Source organism: Corella eumyota, chromosome 5, assembly GCF_963082875.1.
Source record: "Corella eumyota chromosome 5, kaCorEumy4.1, whole genome shotgun sequence".
Lineage (NCBI taxonomy): Eukaryota > Metazoa > Chordata > Ascidiacea > Phlebobranchia > Corellidae > Corella > Corella eumyota.
The window spans coordinates 5,137,259-5,155,385 of record NC_137494.1 but is presented as its reverse complement, the minus strand read 5'-3'; positions in this window follow the sequence as shown (position 1 = coordinate 5,155,385).

Below are 18,127 nucleotides of genomic sequence, written 5' to 3'. Positions count from 1 at the left end.
AATTACCTCAAACTTTTGTTTTACTGAAAATTTTCGCGAAATATTTTATCTTGAATGTTAGTTAGGCCAATGCGCGTCTAATAAAATACAAAATTTTAGGTTTTGAGATTTCATAAATTTTTAATAAAAGTTTCATAACTTTTATGAATATTAATATTTTCGAAAAATATTTTGTAAACACGGTAATTGGACCTGTGCGGTTCTAACACAACAATTATTTTTCGATTTAAAATTTTTTATTTTTTTTCAAAAAATATGTATGCAATATCATTCATTGGCCAAAAATATCACGTGACCTAATTAAACCCAAAATAAAAATTACCTCAAACTTTTGTTTTACTCAAAATTTTCGCGAAATGTTTTATCTTGAATGTTAGTTAGGCCAATGCGCGTCTAATAAAATACAAAATTTTAGGTTTTGAGATTTCATAAATTTTTAATAAAAGTTTCATAACTTTTATGAATATTAATATTTTTGAAAAATATTTTGTAAACACGGTAATGGGACCTGTGCGGTTCTAACACAACAATTATTTTTTGATTTAAAATTTTTTATTTTTTTTCAAAAAATTTGTATGCAATATCATTGGCCAAAAATATCACGTGACCTAATGAAAACCAAAATAAAAATTACCTCAAACTTTTGTTTTACTGAAAATTTTCGCGAAATGTTTTATCTTGAATGTTGGTTAGGCCAATGCGCGTCTACCAAGGCTTGGGTCAGAATTTCTTTTAAGATAAAATATTGGCGAAAATTAGTTTTAAATTTCATGAATAAATTTCAAATTGTTAATTTTTAATAATAAGAACAATGTTAAACCTCCATCTTTTAAATCCGTGTCAATTTCTTCTTTCACGATTTTAAAGTTGGATAATTTTGGCATTCCATGAAATTCATTCGCTTTCACGTAATGACGAGATTTTACCATTTTATTGTTTGATTTTTAACAACAATTTAAAAAACACGTTTCTTAAAAAGCGAAAAAAAACTCACATAATCGAACAGGCAAAATCGTTTGTTTGTTTTGCCTGTTTATTGTTGCAAAATGTTGCTTAATTAAAACTTTAAATTCAGCTCAAGTGCGTATATAGATTTTATACGTGACCTTTTAAGTAGCATCATCAGGATTACTCATAAAACGAAAGAGCTTTCGAGGCAAAACAACGTGACTTGTGATTTAATTTTTAAAATTCCTATTAATTTAATTTTTTTATATTCCAACTAAGTGAACAATGTCCGGTTAAAATAAAATAATCTGCTTTGTGTGATGCGCGGGTAAATTAACGGGAAAATATAAATTGAGAGTTGCAACCCTATAACGACAATTAAAATCCCGACTGTTTGGCGAGCTATCGACTTGTAATCAATTTTCCAAACACAAATTTTCGATGCAGATTTAACAAGCTTTATGAGTGCAAGAATTTTTTTTTCAGTTTAATTTCTACATTAGGAAGTTATGATTTAGCAATACTAAAAACATGGAATAACGCAGGCCGGCTCCAGGATTTTGAGTAACTTTGGGACGTGACTTACTAAAATAGCTCACTTATACTTAAACGTGGTCTTGCAACGAATGACTTATAATAATTATTAAAAATTAATTAATTTTTTTTTATGTTTTATTTAATAAATTGGCATGACATTGCTATAATCAAAACAGAACGTGTCAAAGGAAAACACGCTTTTCTAAAAAAAATAACAACTTTAAGGAGTAATGGGGGCCTTGTTTTTAATGCAATACACAATGATTTTGGATTTGTAGATTGTTCATAATACTCTGCCTAGATTGTGGCCTTTTTCGTAAAAGTTTACAATTAGGTCATGTCATTTTTTTAACGATTTACTTTCGCTTTTTATTAAGTGCAAATGTTCTTTTTAAAAATAGATAGGCAATTTTTTTCTGCTGAACGACGCCACTTAATAAAAATGGATTTCAACTCAACTTAAATTCAGACTTTGTTTCCGTAAAAGTTAGCCAGAATTGTATATTCTTGTAAACAACCAAGAACTAAGAACAGTTCTCAAAATTAAAAAATCGCTACAAAATGATGCTTTTCCGACGTGATTAAGGTTTTAGTATTTAAACAAAATTTTGTAGCTTTTGTTCTTAAACCAAATAAATACCTTCCGAAGAGTCGCGCAAACGAAGATAAGCAACTTTTTAGCTTTTGGTTATCAGCCAAAACTTTAGAAAAAAACAGACGATTAACAATTTTTAAATGGCAAAACGTTATTGCGAGCTTTGATGTAAACAAATTTATTCTCAATTCTTAGTTCGTGAAATTTTTGGTTAAATTGGATTGGTAAAAATTAGATATAAAGAAATACTTTTTACCCTATTAAAAAAAACATTTTAAATAAAGAAAAATTATTGTATAAATACAAATAGAAATGTAAACAATACAAATTTAATAAATCATTTTTTTGTAATGTGGAATGGACAACTTTACGGCCTGAACATAGAGTAACATGTGTTGCCCTAACCCAGTCTCAAGTTGACTTTTACAGTTTGGCATAATATTGATTCTAATTGCCAATAATTAAACTGGTGGTTAGGCGTTGGCTTAGCAGAAGTTACTGTTTATGGTTCCCTAATCAGCGTTACAGCATTAAAAATCGAACCAAAAACCTTACGTAGTAAAGCTGTTTCTAGCCACTAGCAACTTTGGTCTAGTATTTAAAATTTTTATTTTAAATAAAAAAGTTATACGTTTTAATATAAAAAGCATTACAATTATTTAAGCTTACACAACCAGTATTGTAAATAAAAGAGGAATATTAAATTTATCCCCACTACTTTAATGTACGTATCTACTTTAAAAGCAGTAACGTTACAACCCGATTACGTCACTAAATAGGTTTATGTCATTAAAAAACAGCATATGAAATTTTGTTAATCAAAATTTATTAAAATCGATTAATAGTATCAAAATAAGGAAAAAAAATAAGTCTAAAAACATAAATAATATCGACAACAGAAAAGAATACGAAAAAAGAAGGTTAAAAACACAAATAATATCGACAACAGAAAGATAATGTGAAATTAAGGCTAAAAACATAAATAATATCGACAACAGAAAGAAATAAAAAAAAAATTAGACTAAGAACACAAATAATATCGTATGTGAAATTAAGGTTAAAAAAATAAATATTATCGACAACAGAAAGAAATATGAAAAAAATAAGGCTAAGAACACAAACAAATATTGATAACAAAAAAGAATACGTAAAAATAAGGCTGAAAACATAAATAATATCGACAATAAAAAGAAATAAGAAAAAATTAAGGCTGAGAACACAAATAATATCAATAACAGAAAAGAGTATGTGAAATTAAGGCTAAAAACATAAATAATATCGATAACAGAAAAGAATACGTGAAAATAAGGCTAACAACATAAATAATATCGACAACAGAAAGAAATACGAAAAAAATAAGGCTAAGAACATAAATAATATCGATAACAGAAAGAAATACGAAAGAATGAGGCCAAGAACATAAATAATATCGATAACAGAAAAGAATACGTGAAAATAAGGCTAAAAACATAAATAATATCAACAACAGAAAAAATAAGGCAAAAAACATAAATAATATCAACAACGGAATAAATTATGTAAAATTAAGGCTAAAAACATAAATAATATAGACAACAGAAAGAAATACGAAAAATTTTGCTAAAAACATAAATAATATCGACAACAGAAAAAATACGAAAAAAATAAGACTAAAACCATGAATTTTATCGACAACAAAAAAGAATTAAAGAAAATAAGGCTAAAAACATAAAAATTATCGACAACAAAAAAAAATACGAAAAAAATAAGGCTAAAAACATAAATATTATTTTCAAAAAGAATTAAAAAAATACTGCTAAAAACATAAATAATATTGACAAAAAGAATATGAAATAATAAGGCTAAAAACATAAATAATATTGACAACAGAAAAAAATACGAAAGAAAATAAGGCTAAACATAAATAATATCGATAACAGAAAAGAATATGTAAAAATAAGGCTAAAAACATAAATAATATCGACAACAGAAAGGAATATGAAAAAATAAGACCAAAAACATAAATAATATTGACAACAGAAAAGAATACAAAAAAACAATATTACTAAATAAATATTATGTATAATATAACCCAGTATAGCTTTAGTAAAAGAGCACAAACTGGTCACATTGAGATGTGTGTGATAAAGAGACTAACCGAATATAAATCTAGCAAATGAACGAATGTCTTAACTTGGCAAACATCATTGGGAAGTGGTAGCAATATCATCAGAAAATGGTAGCAACATCATCAAAAGGTGGTAGCATTATCATTGGTAAGTGGTAGCAACATCATTGACTAGTGGTAGCAACATCATTGACTAGTGGTAGCAACAGTTCATTTGATAGCGGTAGCAATATCGGTGGAAAATGGAAGTAACATTATTGAAAAGTGGTAGCAACATCATCGATAAGTGATAGCAGTAATCGGAAAGTGATAGCACATCTTCGGAAAGTGGCAGCAACATAGTAACATCATCGGATAGTGATGGGATGCAGGGGTAGCAACATCATTGGAAAGTGATAGCAACAGTATTGGGGGGGGGGGAGGTAGCGGCATCATTGGGGGTAACAACATCTTCAGGGAGGGGTAGCAACATCATTAGAAAGTGGTAGCAACATCATTGGGATGCTGGGGTAACAACACCATTAGAGAAAGTAACATTATCGATATCCGAGGGGTGTTGGGTAGAAACATCATTGAAAAATGGAAGAAAAATTTACGGGAGGGTAACAACTTCATCAGAGGGGGGAGGTTACAACCTTATCATAATCGAAAGGGGTAACAACATCATTGGGGAGGAGGGGGGTAGCAACTTCATCGGAAAGGAATAGCAACAATATCGTGGGGTAGCAACATCACCGGAAAATGGTAGCAACAGTTTTGGGGGGTAGCGACATCATTGGGGGTAACGACATCATCAGAAAGTGGTAGCAACATCATCGGAACGCAGGGGGATAGCAACATCATCAAAAGGTGGTAGCAACATCATTGGAGGTATCAACATTATCGGGATGCGGAAAGGTAGCAACATCATTGTAAAGTGGAAGAAAATTATCAGGGGGTAGCAACATCATCGGAAAGTGGTAGCAACAGTATTGGGGGGGTAGCGGCATCATTGGGGGTAACAACATCTTCAGGGAGGGGTAGCAACATCATCAGGATGCAAGGGGTAGCAACAGCATCGAAGGTAGTAGCAACATCATTAGAGGTAGTAACATTATCAGTATGCGGAGGGGGGGGGGGGGGTGGGGTGGGGTGGGGTGGGTTTGGGTAGAAACATCATTAAAAAATGGAAGAAAAATTTACGGGAAGGTAACAACATTATCAGGACATGGGAGGGTAACAACTTTATCAGAGGGGGGAGGTTACAAACTCATCATATTCGAAAGGGGTAACAACATCATCGGAGTGGAGGGGGGTAGCAACTTCATCGGAAAGTAATAGCAACATCATTAGAGGTAGCAACAATATCGTGGGGTAGCAACAATATCGGTGGTTGCAACATCATCGGAAAATGGTAGCAACAGTATTGGGGGGGTAGCGACATCATTGGGGGTAACAACATCATCATGGAGGGGTAGCAACATCATCAGAAAGTGGTAGCAACATCATTGGAACGCAGGGGGATAACAACATCATCGGAAGGTGGTAGCAACATCATTGGAGGTATCAACATTATCGGGATGCGGAAGGGGAGCAACATCATTGGAAAGTGGAAGAAAAATTATCAGGGGGTAGCAACATCATCGGGAAAGTGGTAGCAACATCATCGGGATGCAGGGCGTAGCAACATCATCGAAGGTAGTAGCAACATCATTAGAGGTAGTAACATTATCGGGGGGTAGCAACATTATTGGGGGTAACAACATCATCAGGGGGGAGTAGGAACATCATCAGAAGTCAGTTGCAACATCATTAGAGGTAGCAACATCACCAGAAGGTGGTAACAAAATTTACAAGGGGTAGCGACATCATTGGAAAGTGGAAGAAAAATTATTGATAGGGTAACTACATCATAGGTGGGGTAACAACATTAACAGGGGTAGCAGCATCATCGAAAGGGAGTAGCAACATTATCAGAAAGTGGTAGCAACATCATCGGGAAGTGGGGGGTAGCAACATCATTGGAAAGTGGTAGCAACAGTATTGAGGGTAGCGGCATCATTGGGGGTAACAACATCTTCAGGGAGGGGTAGCAACATCATCGAAAAGTGGTAGCAACAATATAAGGGGGGCGTTATCATTGGGGGTAACAACATTATCAGCGAGGGGTAGCAACATCATCAGAAAGTGGTATCAACATCATTGGGACGCAGGGGTAGCAACATCATTGGAAAGTGGTAGCAACAGTATTGGGGGTAGCGGCATCATTGGGGGTAACAACATCTTCAGGGAGGGGTAGCAACATCATCAGAAAGTGGTAGCAACATCATTGGGATGCTGGGGTAGCAACATCATTAGAGGTAGTAACATTATCGGTATCCAGGGGGGTGTTGGGTAGAAACATTATTGAAAAATGAAAGAAAAATTTACGGGAGGGTAACAACATTATCAGGACATGGGAGGGTAACAACTTCATCAGAGGGGGAGGGAAGGTTACAACCTCACCATAATCAAAAGTAGTAACAACATCATTGGGGGGGTGGGGGTAGCAACTTCATCGGAAAGTAATAGCAACATCATTAGAGGTAGCAACAATATCGTGGTGTAGCAACAATATCGGGGTGTAGCAACATCACCGGAAAATGGTACCAACAGTTTTGGGGAGTAGCGACATTATTGGGGGTAACGAAATCATCAGAAAGTGGTAGCAACATCATCGGAATGCAGGTGGATAGCAACATCATCGGACGGTGGTTGCAACATCATTGGAGGTATCAACATTATCGGGACGCGGAAGGGTAGCAACATCATTGGAAAGTGGAAGAAATATTATCGGGTGGGGTAGCAACATCACCGGAAAGTGGTAGCAACAGTATTGGGGTGGCTGTAGCGGCATTATTGGGGGTAACAACAGCACGTTCACCGGAAAATGGTAGCAACAGTATTGGGGGGTAGCGACATCATTGGGGGTAACAACATCATCATGGAGGGGTAGCAGCGACATCATTGGGGGTAACAACATCATCATCATGGAGGGGACATTATCAGAAAGTGGTAGCAACATCATTGGAACGCAGGGGGATAGCAACAGCATCGGAAGGCGGTAGCAACATCATTGGAGGTATCAACATTATCGGGATGCAGAAGGGTAGCAACATCATTGGAAAGTGGAAGAAAAATTATCGGGGGTAGCAACATCATCGGAAAGTGGTAGCAACAGTATTGTGGGGAAAGCGGCTTTATTGGGGGTAACAACATCTTTAGGGAGGGGTAGCAACATCATCAGAAAGTGGTAGCAACATCATCGGGACGCAGGGGGATAGCAACATCATCAAAGGCAACATCATTAGAGGTAGCAACATTATCGGGACGCAGGAGGGGAGCCACATCATTGGAAAGTGGAAGAAAAATTATCGGGAGGGGTAACAACATCATCAGTGGGGGAGGTTACAACCTCATCAGGAGTTAACAACATAATTAAAAGGGGAAACAACATAAAAGGGGGAAGGGGTAAGCAACATCATCAGAAAGTGGTAACAACATTTTAAGGGGGTAGCGACATCATGAGGGGGTAGCGACATCATAAAGGAGCAACAACATCATAGGAAAGTGGAAGAAAAATTATTGGGGGTAGCAACATCATCGGAAAGTTGTAGCAACAGTATTTAGGGTTAGCAACATTATTGGGGGGTAGCGACATCATTCTGGGTAACAACATTATCAGGGAGAAGTAGCAACATCATTGGAAAGTGGAAGAAAAATTATCGGGAAGGTAACAACATCATCAGGGGATAATATTAATAAATAATTAAAAAAAATTATTAAAACAAACCAATTAAATTAATATTAATTAAATATTTAATCAAACAAATAAATGGTAAGGTAATAAAAATAAATTTAAACACTAATCAACAAGTTATTAAACAAATACAAAACAAAAGATAGTACCCAAAAGGAATCACCTTTACGGTCTCGTTCTCACTACTTTTTATCAGATCATAATCATATTCTTCAGATGTTTCTGTCTTCTTCATGAAATTATCATCAGATTCTCCAGATGTTCCTCTATTCCTCATTAGATCCTCCAGGTTCACGAGATCGTCATCTGAAACCTTATAAAGAAAGTTGAAAAGCAGTTATCTATGTCTAATTAAAAAATAAAAGTAGTTAACATATTACCTTGTTGTTCAGTAGACTATATGTTACCTATACTTCTTGATTCCTCATTAGATCCTCCAGATGTTCCTTCATTCTTCATAAAATCTTCATCAGATCCTCCAGATGTTCCTCTATTCCTCATAAGATCTTCCAGGTTCACGCAATCAGCATCTAAAACCTAAGAAAGAAAGCTAAAAAAGCATTTATCTATGTCTAATTTAAAAAAAATTTAGTTAACATATTACCTTGTTTAGAAGACTATATGTTACCTATCTTTCTCGATTTCTCATCAGATCCTCCAGATGTTTCTTAATTCTTTATAAAATCATCACTATATCCTTCAGATGTTCCTTTGTTTCTTATCAGATCCTCCAGGTTCACCAGATCGTCATCTGAAACCTTAAAAAAAAAGCTGAAAAGCAGTTATCAATTCTAATTACAAAAAAAAATTTAGTTAACATATTGCTTATCTTTCTTGATTCAAAGGGTGACATCATCAAAGAGTGACATAAACGGAGAGTGACATTAAGTGTAACCTAATCCAAAACACTGGATTGCATTAAGCACAATGTAGACAAAATGACTTTGGAAAAATTGAAAAGAATTTGATATGTTATTTGGTACAAATGTTTAATTTAATTAGAATATATAAAATTAATTATTTTGTTATACCTATTTATTGCATGAATATCAAACTTTCATTAAAAAAATGAAAAATATTAGGGAATAATTAAGAAAAATTATTAAAATAAACAAACTAAATTAATATTATTTAAAAATTAAATCAAATAAACAAATTGTAAAGTAATTAAACTAATTTAAAACACTAACCAACAAGTTATTTAACAAATACAAAACACAAAATAGCAGCCTACTTTTTAGTAGTAGGTAACTGATAGTTAGTGGTTTAATAATTATTAGCCAACTAACAAATAGCTTACAAATCAAATAGCAGGTGTGTAGATTCCAGCTGATCTCTAGTGCGCCAACTAGCGGTCGACTTTGACGTCTACAGAGCCCCATCTAGCAGATGGTAATGTAGCTACGGCAACTAAAGCGACACAACTGACGTAACAACGAAAGCGACGCAAACTGACGTGTAAAAACTGAACTGACGCAAACTGACGAGTAAAGCGACGCAAACTGACGTTACAGCTGAAGCGAACCGACGAAAGCGACGAGCGAAGAAAGCGACAAAAGCGACGCAAACCAAAGCGACGAACGGAGCGATGTGTTGCAACATGCGCACGAGCTAAAGGCAACCGAAGACTGACGAATCTCCTTATTCAACTAGGCTGAACCTAGTATTAGGTCAATTGAGTATAATAACAGTAATAAACAATATCTTAAACCTGACAAGTTTCGGCCATTGCCTTATGGTTAGAGTGTAGGCCTTTTATTAGGGCCTTTTATTAACACTATAAAAAAAAAGAAAAATTACAATATAATTAAAATTATAAAAAATATAAAAAAAATCACAATAAAAATATTTTACCTTGTCTTTTGGAAGACTATATGTTACCTGTCTTCCTACATTTCCATTTAAACCATCATTAGATTCTCCAGATGTTCCTTTATTTTTTATTAAATTATCATCAGATCCTTCAGATGTTCCTTTATTCCCCATCAGATCCTCCAGGTTCACGAGATCATCATCTGAAACCTTAAAAAAAAGCTGAAAAGCAGTTATCTGTGTTTAATTAAAAAAATAATTTAGTTAACACATTTACCTTGTCGTTCAGAAGACTATATGTTACTTATCTTTCTCGATTCCTCATCAGATCATCCATTCTTCATCAAATCATCATCAGATCCTCCAGATGTTCTTCTATTGTTCACCAGATCCTCCAGGTTCACGAGATCATCATCTAATACCTTAAAAAGAAAGCTGGAAAGCAGTTATTTATGTCTCATTAAAAAAAAAATTTAGTTAACTTTTTACCTTGTCGTTCAGAAGACTATATGTTACTTATCTTTCTCGATTCCTCATCAGATCATCCATTCTTCATCAGATCATCATCAGATCCTCCAGATGTTCTTCTATTGTTCACCAGATCCTCCAGGTTCATGAGATCGTCATCTGAAACCTTAAACAGAAGGCTAAAAAGTAGTTATCTATGTCCAATTACAAAAAAATATTAGTTAACTTTTTACCTTGTTGTTTAGAAGACTATATGTTACTTATCTTTCTCGATTCCTCATCAGATCACCCATTCTTCGTCAGATCATCATCAGATCCTCTAGATGTTCTTCTATTAATCACGAGATCCTCCAGGTTCACGAGATCATCATCGGAAACCTTGAAAAGAAAGCTGGAAAGCAGTTATTTAGGTCTCATTAAAAAAAAATTTAGTTAACTTTTTACCTTGTCGTTCTTCCATTCTTCGTCAGATCATCATCAGATCCTCTAGATGTTCTTCTATTGATCACCAGATCCTCCAGGTTCACGAGATCGTCATCTGAAACCTTAAAAAAAGCTGAAAAGCAGTTATCTATGTCCAATTACAAAAAAATATTAGTTAACTTTTTACCTTGTCGTTCAGAAGACTATATGTTACTTATCTTTCTCGATTCATCATCAGATCATCCATTCTTCGTCAGATCATCATCAGATCCTCCAGATGTTTTTCTATTGATCACTAGATCCTCCAGGTTCACGAGATCGTCATCTGAAACCTTAAAAAAAAGCTGAAAAGCAGTTATCTAAGTCCAATTACAAAAAAATATTAGTTAACTTTTTACCTTGTTGTTTAGAAGACTATATGTTACCTATCTTTCTCAATTCCTCATCAGATCCTCCATTCTTCGTCAGATCATCATCAGATCCTCCAGATGTTCTTCTATTGATCACCAGATCCTCCAGGTTTACGAGATCATCATCTGAAACCTTGAAAAGAAAGCTGGAAAGCAGGTATTTATGTCTCATTAAAAAAAAATTAAGTTAACTTTTTACCTTGTCGTTCAGAAGACTATATGTTACTTATCTTTCTCGATTCATCATCAGATCATCCATTCTTCGTCAGATCATCATCAGATCCTACAGATGTTCTTCTGTTGTTCACCAGATCCTCCAGATTCATGGGATCGTCATCTGAAACCTTAAACAGAAAGCCGAAAAGCAGTTATCTATGTCCAATTACAAAAAATTATTAGTTAACTTTTTACCGTGTTGTTCAGAAGACTATATGTTACTTATCTTTCTCGATTCATCATCAGATCATCCATTCTTCGTCAGATCATCGTCAGATCATCATCAGATCATCATCAGATCATCATCAGATCCTCTAGATGTTCTTCTATTGATCACCAGATCCTCCAGGTCCACGAGATCATCATCTGAAACCTTGAAAAAAAAGCTGAAAAGCAGTTATTTATGTCTCATTAAAAAAAAAATATTAGTTAACTTTTTACCTTGTTGTTTGGAAGACTATAAGTTACTTATCTTTCTCGATTCCTCATCAGATCATCCATTCTTCGTCAGATCATCATCAGATCCTCCAGATGTTGTTCTATTGATCACCAGATCCTCCAGGTTCACGAGATCGTCATCTGAAACCTTAAAAAAAAAGCTGAAAAGCAGTTATCTATGTCCAATTACAAAAAAATATTAGTTAACTTTTTACCTTGTCGTTTACTTATCTTTCTCGATTCATCATCAGATCATCCATTCTTCGTCAGATCATCATCAGATCCTCCAGATGTTCTTCTATTGTTCACCAGATCCTCCAGGTTCATGAGATCGTCATCTGAAACCTTAAACAGAAGGCTAAAAAGTCGTTATCTATGTCCAATTCACAAAAAATTATTAGTTAACTTTTTACCTTGTTGTTCAGAAGACTATATGTTACTTATCTTTCTGGATTTATCATCAGATCATCCATTCTTCGTCAGATCATCATCAGATCCTCTAGATTTTCTTCTATTGATCACCAGATCCTCCAGGTTCACGAGATCATCATCTGAAACCTTGAAAAAAAAGCTGAAAAGCAGTTATTTATGTCCAATTACAAAAAATTATTAGTTAACTTTTTACCTTGTCGTTCAGAAGACTATATGTTACTTATCTTTCTCGATTCATCATCAGATCATCCATTCTTCGTCATATCATCATCAGATCCTCTAGATGTTCTTCTATTGATCACCAGATCCTCCAGGTTCACGAGATCATCATCTGAAACCTTGAAAAAAAAGCTGAAAAGCAGTTATTTATGTCCAATTACAAAAAATTATTAGTTAACTTTTTACCTTGTCGTTCAGAAGACTATATGTTACTTATCTTTCTCGATTCATCATCAGATCATCCATTCTTCGTCATATCATCATCAGATCCTCTAGATGTTCTTCTATTGATCACCAGATCCTCCAGGTTCACGAGATCATCATCTGAAACCTTGAAAAAAAAGCTGAAAAGCAGTTATTTATGTCTCATTAAAAAAAAAATTTAGTTAACTTTTTACCTTGTTGTTCAGAAGACTATATGTTACTTATCTTTGTCGATTCATCATCAGAACATCAATTCTTCATCAGATCATCATCAGATCCTCCAGATGTTCTTCTATTGTCCACCAGATCCTCCAGGTTCATGGGATCATCATCTGAAACCTTAAACAGAAAGCTGAAAAGCAGTTATCTATGTCCAATTACAAAAAAATATTAGTTAACTTTTTACCTTGTTGTTCAGAAGACTATATGTTACTTATCTTTCTCGATTCCTCCAGATCATCCATTCTTCATCAGATCATCATCAGATCCTCCAGATGTTCTTCTATTGTTTACCAGATCCTCCAGGTTCATGAGATCGTCATCTGAAACCTTAAAAAGAAAGCTGGAAAGCAGTTATCTATGTCTTATTAAAAAAAAATTTAGTTAACTTTTTACCTTGTCGTTCAGAAGACTATATGTTACTTATCTTTCTCGATTCCTTATCAGATCATCCATTCTTCATCAGATCATCATCAGATCCTCCAGATGTTCTTCTATTGTTTACCAGATCCTCCAGGTTCACGAGATCGTCATCTGAAACCTTAAAAAGAAAGCTGGAAAGCAGTTATCTATGTCTTATTAAAAAAAAATTTAGTTAACTTTTTACCTTGTCGTTCAGAAGACTATATGTTACCTATCTTTCTTGATTCATCATCAGATCCTCCAGGTGTTCCTCCATTGTTCATTAAATCATCATCAGATCCTCCATATGTTTGCCTATTCCTCATAAGATTCTCCTGGTTCAAGGGATCTTTATCTGAAACCTTAAAAAAAAGCTGGAAAGCAATTATTTATGTCTAAATAGAAAAAAAAAATTAGTTAACATTTTATCTGGTTGGTCTGAGGACTATCTTTTACCTATTTTCTCTATTCCTAATTTTATCATCATCATCAGTGTCATCTAAAACCTTAAAAAGAAACAACTAAACCGACGCAAACTGACAACTTTAGAACCAAAGCGACGCAAACTGACGCACGCAAACTGATAATGTTACAATTATAGCGTCCGACGCAAGCGACGAAGACGACAAACAACGAAATCGACGCAATTTGACGTAACAACTAAAGCGATCGACGAAAACGACGAAAGCGGCGAACAGCGAAAGCGACGAACGGTGCAATGTGTTGCAACACGCGCACGAATTCAATTTAAAACAAGCCTTAAAAGCTAGGGTGTAAGCCTTTTATTAGGTGGAAAACATGTAAAAGTTGTACAATGATAAATAAATTTATTATCTATTTAATATATATATATTTTTCAAAAAACAAGTATCTTACCGGTATGCTTAAGAAATCACCTTTTTGGTCTTTTCCTCACCGCTCATCAAAGCCAAATTTACAACTACCTGAGGCCCACATCCAACTTCTCAATTTCTTTTTAAATCATCGTAGAATCGCCAAATTAGTACCAATTCCTCGTCAGGTCATCATCAGACACTTTCTTTCTGCAAGATCGTCATCTACATCTGCAAATAAAAACTGAGGGCAGTTAATATGTCTAGTTAGGTATTATTTATTTATACGCTTTTAAATAGTGTTGTTTACTAAAGACGCAGACTGTTAAATGCAATTCGCCAGACATTAAAATAACGAATGTATCGATACGCGCACGATCCTACCCCTAACGCACTGTATTACCAGTTCAACAACACCATATACACTATATAAAATTTTAATACTAACAATAATAAAATAATCTACTTAACTCGATTTGTTGAAGAAAAAGATAGCTTCGTCCTAAGGACGCTTTCGACCTGGCTTAAACTCCTAACTTAGCTAAAACATAAAACAAATATCCTTACCACTGATTAACTTAAACTTAATGGCGGACAAGCCGATCCAAGAAGTCAAGTTGTGACGTCAGTTGTATTCATCCGCAACTCATTATGCTAAAGGCGTATAAAGAAATAGTTCCTTAACTAATCAAATTTATAAAAAAACTAACAACGTCGTTATCATTACGAGACAATTTAAAATAGAAACCTTTATTAATTTTAAATATTTAATTAAATATTAGCTTTATAAACTTACTACCAAACTGTATACCACATGTTTTAAAACAAAACCTAAAAGCGTTTCTCTTAAATTATGCGCTTCGCTCAAATTCGGCGCTGATTGCCTGAAACGAATTACGCTTTTCTTCGGTAACATTTAAAAAACTTTTTACCACGAGCTTACTAGTTGGGATTATTTTTGTTGTAATATTTATTATAGTTCAAAATCTTAGATTCCAAAACGTATTGGTATTGTGAATATTTTATTATAACTAAATACGTAATATTTGATTTATTAATTCAGTTAATATTCATAATTAAGTAATGTTTATGCATAACTTTATTAATTAATAGGAAATAAATTTAAAAATGATCAAATAATTTCGAATTTTTTTTTATTTATCAAATAAAACTAGTTATAGTTCGAAACCTTAGATTTCGTAACATATTGTTAATGTCAGTATTTTTATAATTTTTATTTTTATTCTTACTAGTCCGGAATTTAAAATTTAGTATATTTTCATATAAAAGCTCGTTTGTTTATTAAAAATCAAAGATATGTAATATTCTTCGTTAATGTTTGTGCATATCTTTTTATATTTATAAAAATTTATGTTAAAAATAATTAAATAATTTCGAACCATATTTTATTTATTAAATAAATCTAGTTATGGTTCGAAATCTTAGATTTCGAAACATATTGTTATTGTCATTATACTTATTATTATTATTATTTTTATTATTATTATTATTTTTATTCTTTCTAGTCCCAATTTTGAAAGAAGATATCTTTAGTTCCTTAGAATTTAAAAATCTGAAATTTTAGTATGTTGTTTATTATCAGATTATGTTTTCATTTTCTTCTATTTACAACATTTAATTATCACTAATTACTAATTAATAAGTGTTTATTTATTAAAATTTAAAGGTTGTTATTAATTTTTCAAATCTTTGTCAATTGTATATCATGATATTAGTAACTCAAAAATGAATTAAAATTTTAATTTTTATCACTAATTACTAAATAAAGATGTTTGTTCAATAAAATTTAAAGGTTGTTATTAATTTTTCAAATCATGGTCAATTGCATATCATGATATTAGTATCTCAAAAATGAATTAAAATTTTTAAATTTCATCACTAATTACTAATTAATAGATGTTTGTTCATTAAAATTTAAAGGTTGTTATTAATTTTTCAAATCTTGGTCAATAGTATATCATGATATTAGTATCTCAAAAATGAATTAAAATTTTTAATTTTTATCACTAATTACTAATTAATAGGTGTTTGTTTATTAAAATTTAAAGGTTGTTATTATTTTTTTTAATCTTGGTCAATTGTATATCATAATATTAGTAACTCAAAAATAAAATAGAATTTTAATTTTTATCACTAATTACTAACTAATAGGTGTTTGTTTATTAAAATTCAAAGGTTGTTGTTAATTTTGTAAATTTTTTTCAATTGTATATCGTGATATTAGTAACTCAAAAATGAATTAAAATTATAATTTTTGTCACTAATTACTAATTAAAAGGTGTTTGTTTATTCAAATTTAAAGATTGTTATTAGGTTTTTAAATTTTGGTCGGTTATATCTTGTAATATTTATGATTCGAAAATGAATTAAAAAAATAATTCTTGTTTGTTTTTTATATTTAAATGCTGGCTTGTTCATTAAAAATTAAAGTTCGATATTAAGCATTAAAAATTGGTATGATGTATTTTATAATATAGGAAGTTAAAAAACATATTTGAAAAATAATTTTCGTTTATTTATCATATTTAAATGCTTGTTTATTTAATAAAAATCAAAAACAATTTTAGAAATTTAGAATTTACTATAATTTATATCCTAAAATTACCAACTTAAAACTGGGTTAAATATTAATTTTTGTTTCTATAATATATATAAATGCTTGTTTGTTCATTAAAAATCAAAGTTATGTATTATTCTTCGTTAATGTTTGTGCATATCTTTTTTTATTTATAAAAATTTATGTTAAAAATAATCAAATAATTTCGAACCATATTTTATTTATCAAATAAATCTAGTTATGGTTCGAAATCTTAGATTTCGAAACATATTGTTATTGTCAGTGTATTTATTGTTTTTATTCTTTCTAGTCAGAATTTTGAAAGACGATAACTTTTGTTCTTTAAAAGTAAAAGTTCTAAATTTTTAGTATGTTTGTTATTATCCCAACGAATCGCAAACCTCCTATTTACGACATTTAAATGTCACTAATTACTAATTATTATATTTTATTATTAAAATTTAAAGATTAAATTTTCTGAAATTTTAATATGTTGTTGTTATTATTATTTTGTATGTTGCTATTTAAAATGAAGATTTAACTCTAGCTAAATATCGTTTAATCATTATTTTAGTTTTTTTTTTATAAAATAACGAATCAGTGTGAGTTTAACGCTTGAATAATTTAATAGCGTTCTGGTCGCCGTCAAAAATCGTCCTTTTCGCTGTCTATTAAAGTAAAAAATATTGGTTGAAAATTTAAGTAAAATGTTACAGTATAAGTCAAAAATGTGTAAATTTTGTATTTTTAATTGTTTTGTTATTATTATATTTTAATACTCGTTTGATTACTAAAAAATTAAGATCGGTATTTTGCTTTTAAATTTAGTTTACTTTTCTATTACAATATCAATGAATGCGTGTTCGTTTGTTAAAATTAGGTTTAAATATAAAAAAGTTCATATTTAAATTTATAATTTAATTAATAAACCTACTAAATAAATTATATTTATAAAAAAGAATCAAATGATTTCGAACCATATTTTATTTATCAAATAAATCTAGTTGTTTTTATTCATATTTGACCGAATTTTGAAAGACGATAACTTTTGTTCTTTAAAAGTAAAAGTTCTAAATTTTTAGTATGTTTGTTATTATCCCAACGAATTGCAAACCTCCTATTTACGACATTTAAATGTCACTAATTACTAATTAATATATTTTATTATTAAAATTTAAAGATTAAATTTTCTGAAATTTTAATATGTTGTTGGTATTATTATTTTGTATGTTGCTATTTAAAATGAAGATTTAACTCTAGCTAAATATCGTTTAATCATTATTTTAGTTTTTTTAAAAAAATAACAAATCAGTGTGAGTTTAACGCTTAAATAATTTAATAGCGTTCTGGTCGCCGTCAAAAATCGTCCTTTTCGCTGTCTATTAAAGTAAAAAATATTGGTTGAAAATTTAAGTAAAATGTTAAAGTATAAGTCAAAAATGTGTAAAATTTTTTTTTTTTTAAATTCAGTTTACTTCTCTATTACAATATCAATGAATGCGTGTTCG